Source organism: Chlorocebus sabaeus, chromosome 26, assembly GCF_047675955.1.
Source record: "Chlorocebus sabaeus isolate Y175 chromosome 26, mChlSab1.0.hap1, whole genome shotgun sequence".
Classification (NCBI taxonomy): Eukaryota; Metazoa; Chordata; class Mammalia; order Primates; family Cercopithecidae; genus Chlorocebus; species Chlorocebus sabaeus.
In genome coordinates this window covers 52,637,089-52,650,313 of record NC_132929.1, presented here as the reverse complement: position 1 = coordinate 52,650,313, position 13,225 = coordinate 52,637,089, and the positions used below count along the sequence as shown (strand labels likewise).

The 13,225-nt window shown below is 35.5% G+C and overlaps 1 protein-coding gene across 6 annotated transcripts in view; it reads left to right on the top strand.

Moving 5' to 3' along the window:
* Positions 1 to 13,225, top strand: part of SCAPER (S-phase cyclin A associated protein in the ER) — a 552,134-nt gene that overhangs the window by 333,034 nt on the left and 205,875 nt on the right. The gene's annotated exons all lie outside the window — the stretch shown is intronic.

Below are 13,225 nucleotides of genomic sequence, written 5' to 3'. Positions count from 1 at the left end.
GATCCTTTCTCACCCCATTCCTGATTCCTTTAAAGGGAATACTGTACAGAATTAAAGGTGTATTATTGTTTTTTAGAAATAGCTTTATTGCTTTATCACGTAAATGTATTGTCAAATAACGTTAGTTTTGACCTTCATAAAATATTGTACGATAGACTTCTGCAATTATTTTTTCAGTCAAAATTATGGTTCTAAGTTTTTAGCCTTATAGCTGTTTTTCGTTGCTTTTCTCTGCTATAGAGTAAGTCCTTCGTTGTATTAATACTACAGTTTTTAAATCTGTTCTGACAATGGACATTTCAGAGAGAGAGAGTTTGTGTGTATGTATGTGAGAGAGAGAGAGAGAGTGCACACAAGCATGGGCAAACAGTGCTGCTCAAACATTCTTGTATCAGAGTAAATAAACAAGAATTTCTTTAAAGTTGGGGGTCTCAGTCTTTCGTCTGCATCAGAATTGCCGAGAGAACTTGTTAAAACACAGATTGCTGCCCCCGGCTCCTGCCCCAGATTTCTGATTAAGTAGGTTTAGGGTGGGTCTGGAGAATTTGTATTCCTAACAAGTTCCTAAGTCATATTGATGCTGCTAGTCCAGGGACCATATTTTGAGAATCACTGCTTGTCTAGGGCATGTGCCTCAATGGTGGAATTGTGGGGTTCTCAGGCATATGAATGTCCAACTTTATAAGGTAGTGCTCAACTACATTTTGGCATCAGATAGTACAGTCATCTGAAGAAACCGAAAGCAGCCTATTCACTGAATAGGACAGAGCTGTAAAGTCAGTTCTTGTGTGTAACACATCCCTTTCAGGATACCGGAGGTTCAGAAACTGGTAGTTGTCACACATTTGCTAGAATGCAGTATTTAAAGATTTAATGTGCTTTGGGAAAAATCTCTGATCTTTTTAAAAATTATTATATACTGATTATTTTTGTAAAGGATAGAGTACTTTGAATTAAAAGGCAATTGCTTGAAGACACTGTTACACGTATCTTATCTCATGAATATTGTTTTAGGTTAAAGTAATAGAACTTTTGAGGAAAAGGCAAAATGATCTATATAAGAAAGGTATTCAGTATCAAAATTCACCTAAAGTTATTTCATTCACAAAGGGGCAATTTACTGAAATACCTCTGGTTTCTTATAATTTGGGGGAGAAAAATGTTGTCTGGCTCCCAGTCTAAATGGTCTGTGTCAGGAACCTTGCTGTAAAGCTGTCCTCAGAGTATACACTGCAGGACCACCTAAGAGTTTAGACTTACCTACAATAAGATCCTTTTGCTACTTTTAAACTGAAATCCTTTTTACCTAGCCAAGACACACTCACTTTTTGAAGACTTCTGTAGAGTAATACTGACATTTCAGTGTAATTCAGCTGATGATATTTATGATTTCAGTCTAGGAATTGTAAATAGCCATTCCTTTTTGTTTGGAAAACTGCCTGGAGTAACAAACTCATTAGAGCCAAAGCCAGGTACCCAGTGAAGGATATTTGAAGACAGTCTAGAAGAAACAAGGTAAGACAGTAGAACTTGGGCAAGTGTAAGCACTAATGGAGGAATGGTGAGAGATGAATCTTGAGGTCTTTATTTGCTTAATTTAGACCTCAAAACATGGATGCTTTCTACTATCGCTTGACACAGTGTTTCTTTAGATAATTTTTCTAAAGTTCTGAGAACTACTTTAGACCTAATGGATTAAACTTGTGATGTATAGAAATGCTCTTGTCATGGAAGGGGTCAGGAAACTGAGGAGACCTGGGTTTTGTAGTACTTACTATGCATTTCAGGTTCCTTCTGTTTTTTGGGGTTTTCTGATTTCATTCAGAAATTAAAAGTGTGTAAGCTTTATTTATGTGTTATGCTTTTAAAAATATCTTAAGCCGCTTCTGTTTACTAACATACTTTGGTCTAGGGTACTGGTACCAACTCTCCCGACAAAAATATCTGAAAATGCTGGGTGGGGAAGAAAGCAGTTTTCTTAAAAGCATCAAATAGCTAAGAAGAAATTAAAGAATTCCCAGTCCAAGGAAAAAACAAGAATTTAGAAAGTTGTGCTTATAACTTAATTGCCCCAAAAAACATGTGCCAGATTGGCAAATGTGGGTTGTGGTTTACAGGCGTCATCGTGTAAGGTGATGAAAGTAAAAGTATAAGGGCTGCCTAAGTATGAGGTCTAATAGGAGATTTTTCCGATTTTCCTTTCATGAAGATAAGACCACATCAGCCTACTCCATCACATAATGATGAACCTTTGCATCCCACTCTCAGGACTATGAAGAAAGCACTTTGGCACAATGCAGAATTTATACCCATAGTCCAACCCCTGGCATAGATTTGCTGCTCAAATTCACATCACCTATATTATTTCAGATGGTGAATTGAGTTTAAAGTTGTCCTAGATTGACTTGTGGTGTCTTTAGGAATCAATTAGAAGAGAATACAAATCCTCATTGGAAGAAGACACCTTCATTCTAGGCCTCAGATACTTTCTGTTAAACAATTTTAGAAGGACAAGTAGCCATAGTGAAAAGATAAGCCCAAAAGTAAGTAAGTCGTGATGAGTAAGCAGAAACTAGAACTGCAAGGCTTTGTTATTACTAGTCACAGATTACAAAACTATGCTTGCTATCTTCTGAGGAAGTAAAAGGCAAGCTTGAAAATTTCTATAGGAATGGACTTAGCAGTAGTGACAGTAGGTAATTCAGAACTGTCCTTCCACTGATGACAATAAAACTAGATAAAATATGAAATAAAACTGAACTGCAAACAGGGTAATGAATAATTACTGGACCAAGATCCAGAAATTTGACATTTTTGGACTAGGTACCATTGATGATCCAAAAGAAGTGGACATGAGTTTGATTAGTTCCTTTGAGACTGTTTGCAGGACTGATGAGAAAAAAAAATATTGGCATCTAGGACAATCAATGGTAGGGACTATGGCAAAAAAAACTCATGTTTTGGTTTGGGATCTTAAAGGACTGTACAAGGAAAAAGGGTGGACAGGAAGTACACCAGTCATTACACAGACAACTCAGTTTCAAATCATGTAAGTGGCTGGGAAAATCCAAATCACTGAAAAAAAATTAAAATGATTCTAAATTGCTAATACCCCAGGTGGCTAACAGAAGCAATTGGAAAATTTATTTTGGAGAAAGATAATAGCAACCTAAGTCTCAAATTATCTCAACAAAATAAATTTCAAATGTAGTGTTTGGCAGAGTAAGGTAATTAAGCATACAAAGGGACAAGACAACATGCATAAAAACCAATAGAAACAGACCTGCAGAGGCTGCAGAACTATGCTTATCATGATCAAAGATATAAATATTAATTGTTTTAACAGATATATAGCACATTTGAGAAAAAATTGGAATTTGAGAACTGAACATTTTAGTAATAAAAGTTACAAAAATTATAGATGAGGTAACAGTAGAATAAGCCAAGCACTGGAAGATAGATCATAAGAAAGAATCCAGACTGAGCATGGAGAGAAAAAGATATGGAAACTAAAGAGAAGAGTATAAGAAGGATGTAATATATGGTGAAAATGTCTAATTTCTGTATAATTAGAGCTCCAAAAGGAAAAGAGAGAAGAAAATAGGGCAGAAACAGTATTTGAAGTGATCATCATTTAGAACTTTCCAAAACTTACAAATCAATTTACAGATTCAAGAAGCCCAATTATGCCCAAGCAGGGTAAATAAAAAGAAATCCACATTCACAAATGTCACAGTGAAACTAAAGAAAGTAAAATTGTAAACCAATCTCATTCATAAATGTGGAGTCAGAATTTCTAAACAAAATTTTAGCAAACTGAATCATGCAATATCTAATAAGGATAATATATCACAACAAAGTTGGATTTATTCAAGATACTTGAGTTTGCTTTAACATTGGAAAATTATGATATATTAACAGAAGAAAAGAAAAAATATCATCTCAAAAGACGCAGCAAAAGGTTTTGGTAAGTTCAGCATCAATTAATGGTAAAGATTCATAGTAAACCAGGAATAGAATGGAATTTCCTTAATCTGACTAATTGAATCTACCAAAAAAATTATAGCAAAATAATATTTACTGGTGAAATGTTGAAAAATTTCCCTTTGAAATTGTGTACAAAAAGAGAATATTTGCTGTCAACACTTCTGCTTAAAATGGGGGTTCTAACTAGTGGAAAAATAAACAAAAGTTGTAAGATTTGAGAGAAAAAGTGAAATAGTCATTGTTAGCAAATGATATGTTATACATAAAAAATTTAAAATAATTTACAGATAAATATTAGCACAAATAAGTTAGATTAACAAGGATACTAGACAATGGGCAGTATATAAAAATCAATTATATTTGTATATTACCAAACTATTAAATATCTAGGAGTAAATCTATAATGTTTATGGATTGGAAAACTCACTATGGTATATTTTTCTTTTCTGCCCAAGCTTATTTGTAGATTCAGTGAAATCTCATTTAAAAGTCCAACACTTTGTTCTTTGGAAATTCTAAAACACTATTTAGAATTTCTAAAGAACAATATTTAGGCGCAGATTGTAAAATACGGAATTTCAAAGATCCAGTGAAACAGTGTGCAAAACCCTGTTGATAAAGAACAATATGACCAGCACTTTGGGAGGCTGAGATGGGCGGATCACTTGACAGGAGTTCAAGACCAGCCTGGCCAACGTGACAAAACCCCGCTTCTACTAAAAATAGAAAAAATTAACCAGGTGTGGTGGACACCTGTAATCCCAGCTACTTGGGAGACTAAGACAGGAGAATCGCTCAAACCCAGGAGTCAGAAGTTGCAGTGAGCCAAGATCATGCCACTGCACTCCAGTCTGGGCAACAGAGCGAGACTTGTGGCATGGGGGGAGAGGGAATGATGTGGAAGATTTGTTCTACCAAGTATAAACACTTTTTATAAAGCCACAGTAATTAGGATAGTGTACTATTGGCGATAAGATGGAGAAAAAGAGGAATGGAACATAATTGAATTCATAAACAGTACCATTTGTATATATATCCATGAAACGTGAGGTACTTGTCTATGCACATATGGCAAAAGGAAGCACCACAGAACACTGTGGGAAAGTATGCTCTATTTAGTGAATAAAGTCTATAATGATTGAATATCCTTGTTTTTTAAAAAAAGTTACCTGTATCTCACATCATAAACAAAAAATTAATTCCAGATGGATCTAAATATAAAAAGAAAAAACTAATTTTTAGAAGATAATATAGATTAATCTCTTCTTTACCTCGGAGTTTTACCTGGACAAGAAAATGACACAAAAGAAATTAACAGTAAAGGGAAACTTGATAAATTGGGCTGCATTGAAAATAAGAACTTTTGTTCATCAAAAGACACCAGGAAGAGAGTAACAAGACAAGCAATAGAAGGGAAGAATATTTTTTATATATATAATCAACAAAAGAGTGGCATCTAGAGTATGTAAGGAATTCCTACAAATTAATGAGATGCAAAAACAAACTAAACCAGTAGGATAATGGTCAAGAGAATAGGCATTCTGAAAGAAATCCAAATAGCTAAAAAATAGATGTGTAGATAGTCAACCTCTTTAATAATCAGGATAATTCAAATTAAAAATTCAGTGTGATAATGTGATTTGCTTATCAGAATGACAAAAATTAGATTGAAAATACCAAGTATTGGCAAAGAACTAGAGCAATGGGAACATACAGACAATGTTCATGATAACATAAGTTGAGCCTACCATGTAGCAAACAGTCTACTATTGTCTACTAAATTTGTAGACATGTGTATCATATTTCACTTTTAGGCATACACTCCATGGAAAGCAATGCATATATCCACCAGGCAAGATATACACAAATGTTCAATGGCAGCATTGTGTATAATCACCACATATGGAAAATAGTGCAAGAATCCATCAATAGCTGGAGATACAAATTATGGTATGTTCATATAATGGATTATTATTCAACAATAAAAATGAATGAACTACATCTATGGATAACAGTATGTATCTCACAAACTCTCTTTAGTGAAACAAGTCACCAAAAAATATATATACTGTTACAATTCCAGTCATATAAAGTTCAAGAAAAGACAAAAGGACCTGTATTGTTTTGGAATAACACATAGGTGGTAAAACTGTAAAGAAAATAGAAATTTCCTAAAAATCAGGATCGTGATTGTTCAGAGAGAAGGTTGAGATGTGTGGTCAGAAAGAGTCATAGGTGGCTTCCTCTGTGCTTCTAGTTTTCTTTTTCTTGACTGGATACTGGTTACACATTGTTCAAATTAAATTATTCTTAAAATTATTCTGTAAAATTAAAATACAGGTTTGCTATTTTTTCTGACTTTTCTGTATGTTTATGTTTAACAATAAAATTAATTTTCAGAATTTAAGGTAAAATAAATTGCTCCAAATAAAAGACCCTTTTATTGAAGAAATATTCAATTATTTCAAAAAAGAGTTTAAAAAAACACTCTTACATATGCAAAAGCATTTTCCTTATTCTTACCATTGTGTTAAATTTGGTCCAAGTCAATGTGATCTGTATTTGCATTGACTTTTCTCATTACTTTGTGATGATAAACATTACATTTAAGTTTGGATAGTAACAGCATCCCAGAAGCTTTTCTGTGGTTTATCAGTAACATGAGACATGTGTATGCTGTTACTATAAGTAAACAGTTTAAGCAGATGGATTGGACATGGAGTTTGTCCAATTGCCTTTCCTGACTTTATAGAATCCTGCCAAATTTAAATAGAGATTCAGCTGTGATTCTTTTGAATCTGAATAAGCAAACAACATAGCTGGCAGCATTGATGATTTGAAGTGAATTGCGATATGTGAAATCACAATTTACATTGTAATACCTATAGCAAACCATGCCATGCTTTGGTATTTTCAAAACTTATCTTGTAAAATTCCATTCACAGATACCTGTATAAGGTAGAAAGGTAGAAACTCTTCCCTACCATTTTCCTCTTTTTGCCAACTGTTGTGACTGTGTAACACATAGTTACATAGTCTAGGCACAGAGAGATAAATCAGTAAGCCTTAAGAGCTTTATCAACCTCATTATATTCAGAAAACTGTGTTCAGGTCCTGCTAGACACTGCCCATCTTCCAAACCCCATGGTTCTGCTTCTTGTATTTTCAGCTGGAATTCTTCAGCTGAAGAAATGGGAAGCATTCAATACTAGGAATCTCTTCTTTTGATCCCTTCACTATGTTCTCAGCTTACATGGTTGTTTCCTCATTGCAACTGATACATAACTGAATATAGCTGGCGTGACACCCATGTTTTGTCAGAAGGTGACAAGTATATAGCCCAAAGTAAAATGAAGACGTTTTTCAGATGTTTTTCAGCTAGCCTCCCTTGGAAGACTACTATAAAGAAAAATTGAATTGTTATTTCATGAATATGACAGATTTAACTTATAAATGGTTTGTATTTTTAAAAAAGAAACAACAAAAAGCAGGTGTTGAGAGAAGGATAACTTACTAGAAAGGGGCAAAAGGAAATTTCTAGGATGATTAAAAAGTGTTCTGTATTTTGTTTTAGGTGGAGGTTAGATAGTTGTGTGCAGTAGTCAAACTTCATCAAACTGAGTGTGTAAGCCTTCCTTTTTCTCCACAACCTCACCAGCATCTGTTATTTTTTAACATTTTAATCATAGCCATTCTGACTCTGTGAGATGATATCTTATTGTGGTTTTGATTTGCATTTCTCTAATGATCAGTGATGTGGAACTTTTTAAAAATGATCGTTGGCTACCTGTATGTCTTCTTTAGAGAAGTGTCTGTTCATGGCCTTTGCCCACTTTTTAATGGGGTTATTTGTTTTTTATCTTGTAAATTTGTTTGAGCTCCTTATAGATGCTGGGTATTAGGCCTTTGTTGGATGCATAGTTTGCAAAAGTTTTCTCCCATTCTGTAGGTTACCAACCTTCCTTCCCAGAGATGAGACCTACTTCATTATGGTGGGTAAGCTTTTTGATGTGCTGCTAGATTTGGATTGCTAGTATTTTGTTGAGAATTTTGCATTGATGTTCTTCAAGGATATTGGCCTGAAGTTTTCTTTGTTGTATCTCTTCTAGGTTTTGGTGTCAGGATAATGCTGACCTCATAGAATGAGTTAGTGGGCAGTCCCTCCTTCTCAATTTTTTGGAATAGTTTCAGTAGGAATAGTACCAGCTCTTCTTTGTGTACCTGATAGACTTCAACTGTGAATCCTTCTGATCCTGGGCTTTTTTTGGTTGGTTGGCTATTTATTACTGCTTGCATTTCAGAGCTCATTATTGGTCTGTTCAGGAATTCAGTGTCTTCCTGGTTCAGTCTTGGGAGGGTGTATGTGTCCAAGAATTTATCCACTTCTTCTAGATTTTCTAGTTTATGTGCACAGAGGTATTCATAATATTCTCCCATTGTTGCTTGTATTTCTCTGGGTTCAGTGGTATTTTCTATTATGATTATGTAAACTATTTTTGGACTGTTTAAAAATGTATCTTTGAAACCCCTTGCCTTATGTAATACAGTACACAGATACTTACTTGCACAAAATAATGAAAACTATGAAGGCAAAAACCTCAGTGACTACTAATTGAGAAATAGGGCATTGCCAGCATTCCAGAACGCTTTTGTCTGCTCCTGTTTATTTTGCTAATCACACTCATTTCTCTGCGTTTTATGATAAAGTATTAATTTGACTTTTTAGAAGTGGCTTCCTTTTCTTTATGGTTTTATCACTTAAGGATCTGTTTCTAAACACCATCTGTTAGTTAAACATGTCTAGTTTTGAACTTCATGTAAATGGAATCCTACTGTCTATATTTTGATGGCTTCCTTCTATCAAAATTATGTTTTTGAGAATTTATGTTGTACAGTTTTGTTTCCATTACTGTATAGTGTGCCATTGTATGAATTTGTCACAGTGGTATTTATCCATTTCACTGTTGATGGACATTTGGATTATTTTTATGAAAAATGTGCCTGTAAGCATGTATCCTGGTATTCGTGCAAAAATTTCTCTAGCAACAGAGTTCCTGGGTCATAACATATGCCTCTCTTTATCTTTTCTTGATAATGCTAAACAGTTTTCCAAAGAAATTGTACCAATTTGCATTTCTGCCAGCAGTATATAAAAGTCTTGTTGCTTCCTTTCTTTCCAGCACTTGTTATTATCAGACATTTTGATTTTTGCTACTGCTGTATGTAGACGGTGAGATCTTGCTGAGATTTTAACATACAGTTGTCTGTTGGCAGATAGGTTCAGGCACCTTTTCATGTTTATTGGCCATTTGGGATTCTTCTTTTGTGACATGCCTGTTTAAATCTTTTACACATTTTTCTACTGATTGTTAGAATTTCCTTTGTGTTCTGGACACTAGTCCTAGATTGTTCAAATATATTAAACATATCTACTCCTGTTATTGAGCTGTGTTTTTATTGTCTTTTGGTTCCTTTGATGAACAAAAGTTCTTAATATTAGTGTGTCAGATTTATCAATATTGTCTTTTATAAAGATTGGTTTTGCTCTCCTTTTAAAATGTCCCATCACAAAGTTAAGAAGATATTCTTGTATTTTTAGTCTCTTGTCCATTTGGTATTAATTTTTTTTTTTTTTTTTTTTTTTTTTGAGATGAAGTTTTGCTCTTGTTGCCCAGGCTATAGTGCAATGGTGCAATCTTAGCTCACTGCAACCTCCTCTTCCTGGGTTCAAGTGATTCTCCTGCCTCAGCCTCCAGAGTATCTGGGTGATTACAGGCACCCACCACCATACCCGGCTAATTTTTTGTACTTTTGGTAGAGATGGGGATCACCATGTTGGCCAGGTGGGTTTCGAACTCCTGACCTCGGTGATCCACCTGCCTTGGCCTCCCAAAGTGCTGGGATTACAGGCATGAGCCACCACACCTGGCCTCTGCCTCATATTAAAAAAAAAAAAAAAAAAGGTAATACTGGGAGGTGAAGTTTGCAGGGAAGCAAAGGTTTCAGTGAGCCAAGATTACGCCATTACACTCCAGCCTGGGCAAAAAGAGCAAACTTTGTCTTTAAAAAAAAAAAAAAAGGTGAGGTAGAGACTTCATTTTGTTTTTCTTGCCCGTGTAGATGCATAATTTCTTGAGTGTTATTTATTGAAAAGGCCATTTTTAATACTTGTATTGTACCTACACACTGTGATTAACCACCCCTCCCTAAAACAGTGCTAAGGAAAGTTACTCAAAGCGGTAAAATAGCACACTTCCCTCAAGTATCGGTTTCATTCAAACATTTCAGGGAACAAAAACATCCATGTCCAAGTATGGATCTTGATGCTAGCTGCCTTCAGTTCAGCTCAGTTCTTTTAAATTAGTAGACTCCATGACATACCCTGTCTATTAACTAATGCAGGTAGAAATTTTTATACTCCTAAGTTTTTGTCCATTCCTGTGCAAAAGATACTAAAAATATCTCTTGAAGAAAGGTAGTATATAAAATACTTGTGGTAAAATAATTTTTAAAGAAAATTTCAACCAGGCATGTCAATTATTACAATAGGTAAGAAATATCATGAAAATGATATTTGAGAGCCAGAAGTAGGACCATTAATTATTTAATCTTAATTTTAAGTAAATGCATTATAAGAGGCTCTTTTGGCCCAACATGTGACATTGAGTGATTTTATTTCTCAGTAAGCAGATGTGCTTATTGAGGTTTCTGCTTATAACAGCCTGGTAGTATTCCATCATGCTAACTCTCTGGCTATATTCTACTCTAAGCTCACCTGAGTGATTGATTGCCTCATGCAGTGAGTAAATACTTCCTGTTTTTAACCACATTTATGTAAGTCTGGGTTCTCGGAAATAACGACACTAAAAAAAATGAGAGAGAAATTGCCCATGTATGGATCTTGATGCTAACTGTCTTCAGTTCACCTCAGTTCTTTTAAATTAGTAGACTCCATGACAGATACCCTGTGTATTAACTAATGCAGGTAGAAAACTCATTTCTCCTTAATATAACACATTATTTTCTAGTTATGATAAACATGGGCCACATGGAAAAAATTGAGAAGTCTTGAAGGTATTTCTTTCTAGTACTAGGTGTATATCCCCCAGCCCTGCAACCCTGGGAATTCACTTTTCTCTGATATTACAGAGTCATAAATGGATACTTGGAGATCTGTACTCTAGTAAATCATCTAGCTTATTTTCTATTCCGTTCCCAGGAACTATGAAGAAACAGGATTGTTGAAAGTAATGATGTGGGTTGGGTTTGGATCATCATTCGGAAGGTATTTAGGGAAGCAGTTAAGAGCAATATTGAAAGCATGGACTAGAACTTACTGTTTTGTTATTGTGTGACCCTGGACAAGTTAATTAATTTCTTTGGGTGTCAGTTTCCTTATCTTATCAGTAAAATGTAAGATTTTGACACATCCTGAAGAATTGTGTGGCTATTAAATGAAATATTGCATGTTAAACTCCTGGCAATGAGTATGCAGTCAGCAAGTGTTGAAACAATGTAATGAATGCACCTGTTGAGAGTACAGGCTTTGTAGTTACGGGCTTGAATTCAAATTCCAAATAGATCATGTAGTAGCTCTGTGAGTTCACCAAGGTTTTATTAACCTTTGTAAGCTTCAGTTTCTGCCTTTGAAAAGTAGGATAGGATTACTCTCTTCAGCCTCCTTCACAAGGGTACTAATTCTGTTCCCAAGATTGGAGACCTCCTAAATTACTTCCCCAAAGGACCCACACCCAGTGCTATCACACTGGGGATTAAGTTTCTATGCATAAATTTGGAGAGGGCCACACAAACATTAAGACCATAGCAGAAAGCTAATAAGAGAAAAAAATTTTAAAAAACTCAATGGGAATGACACCATAAATATTTGATATGTGGGAATTTGACGTTTCTGTCAAAATAGTATAACTATTTTAACTTTCTTTACAAAGTAGTAAACATACACACATATACACACACACGCATATACAAGTTGTTGTTTTTCTTTAACTTTTAGTTTTAGGGGCATATATGCAGGTTTGTTACTTAGGTAAGTTGTGTGTCATGGGGATTTGGTGTACAGGTTATTTCATCACCCAAGTAATAAGCGTAGTATCCAACAGGTAATTTTTCAGTCCTCAACTTCCTACCAAGGTCCACCCTCAGGTAGGCCTTGGTACCTTTTGCTGTCTTCTTTATGTTCATGTTTACTTATATTTACAAATGAGAACATGTGGTATTTGGTTTTCTTTTCCTGCATTTGTTCACTTAGGATAATGGCCTCCAGTTCCATCCATGTTCCTGTAAAGGACATTGTATTAATCTGTTTTATACTGCTACAAAGAACTGCCTGTTATTGGTCAATTTACAAAGGAAAGTTTAATCAACTTACAGTTCCTCATGGCTGGGGAGACCTCAGGAAACTTACAATCATGGCAGAAGGCAAAGGGGAAGCAAGGCACCTTATTTGCAAGGCGGCAGGAGGGAGAAGTGCTGAGCGAAGGGGAAAGAGCCCCTTATAAAACTATCAGATCTCAGCCGGATGCAGTGGCTCACAACCGTAATCCCAGCACTTTGGGAAGCCAAGGCAGTGGATCACTTGAGGTCAGGAGTTTGAGACCAGCCTGGCCAATGTGGTGAAACCCCGTCTCTGCTAAAAATCCAAAAAAAAAAAAAAAAAAAAAAAGCCGGGTGTGGTGGTGGGCACCTATAATCCCAGCTACTCAGGAGGAGTATTGAACCAGGAGAATTGCTTGAACGTGGGAGGTGGAGGTTGAAGTGAGCTGAGATCACGCCACTGCACACCAGCCTGGGCGACAGAGCAAGACTCCATCTCCAAAAAAAAAAATCAGATCTCATGAGAGCTCACTATCACAAGAACAGCTTGGAGGAAACCACCTCTATGGTTCAATTACCTCCACAATTACCTCCACCTGGCCTCTTCCTTGACATGTGGGGATTATGGGTATTACAATTCAAGATGAGATTTGGGTGGAGACACAAAGCCTAATCATATCAGACACGATCTCATTCTTTTTATGGCTGTATAATATTCCATGGTGTGTGTGTGTATGTGTGTATGTGTATATATATATCACATTTTCTTTATCCAGTCCACCATGAATGGGCACCTGGATTGAGTCCATGTCTTTGCTATTGTGAATAGTGCTGTGATGAACATGCATGTGCATGTGTCTTTATGGTAGAACAATTTATATTCCTTTGGATATATACCCAATAA